Source organism: Nelumbo lutea, chromosome 1 (assembly GCF_056320005.1).
Source record: "Nelumbo lutea isolate HS-2025 chromosome 1, American lotus-T2T, whole genome shotgun sequence".
In the NCBI taxonomy this organism is placed as follows: Eukaryota; Viridiplantae; Streptophyta; class Magnoliopsida; order Proteales; family Nelumbonaceae; genus Nelumbo; species Nelumbo lutea.
In genome coordinates this window covers 59,141,934-59,142,482 of record NC_142684.1, presented here as the reverse complement: position 1 = coordinate 59,142,482, position 549 = coordinate 59,141,934, and positions in this window count along the sequence as shown.

Sequence of the window (549 nt, the reverse complement as noted above, 5' to 3'; positions counted from 1 at the left end):
TTCCTACTTCTAACATTTGGCCATTAATAAAAAAATAATAATTAATATATTATTATGTAGGAAAAAGGTTCATCGATCGAGTTAACTAGGAAGCTACCTACACGACTGGCCTCATTCTTGCCACTGTACAGATGACATGGCAAATCCAAACTGTTCGACAATAAGGCTAGGATGCTAAGAACGTTAAAACTAGGGTTGCACGTAACGATGGCAATTTCTAGCCTATCCGGTGGGTACCCGCCCCTACCCTCTCTAACGGGGCGGGTTTTTTTGCTTGAATGACTGATTTTGGATTCTACAACCGGTAATAGCACGGGTAAGGTATGGTATTAGATTAAATCCGATTTGCATATTGTTGGAAAGCATATAAATTTTATGGACTAGGTATAGAATTTAATAATATTTTGAATTTGATGTGAAAGATAATTGATGGTTTATGTCTTTTCTATCACTTATGTCTTAATCAAATAATTGGAAGTTTTGTTGTTATTTGTATTTATTTACTTATTTATTGCTTATATATGACAAAAAAATAAAAGGAAATTACAT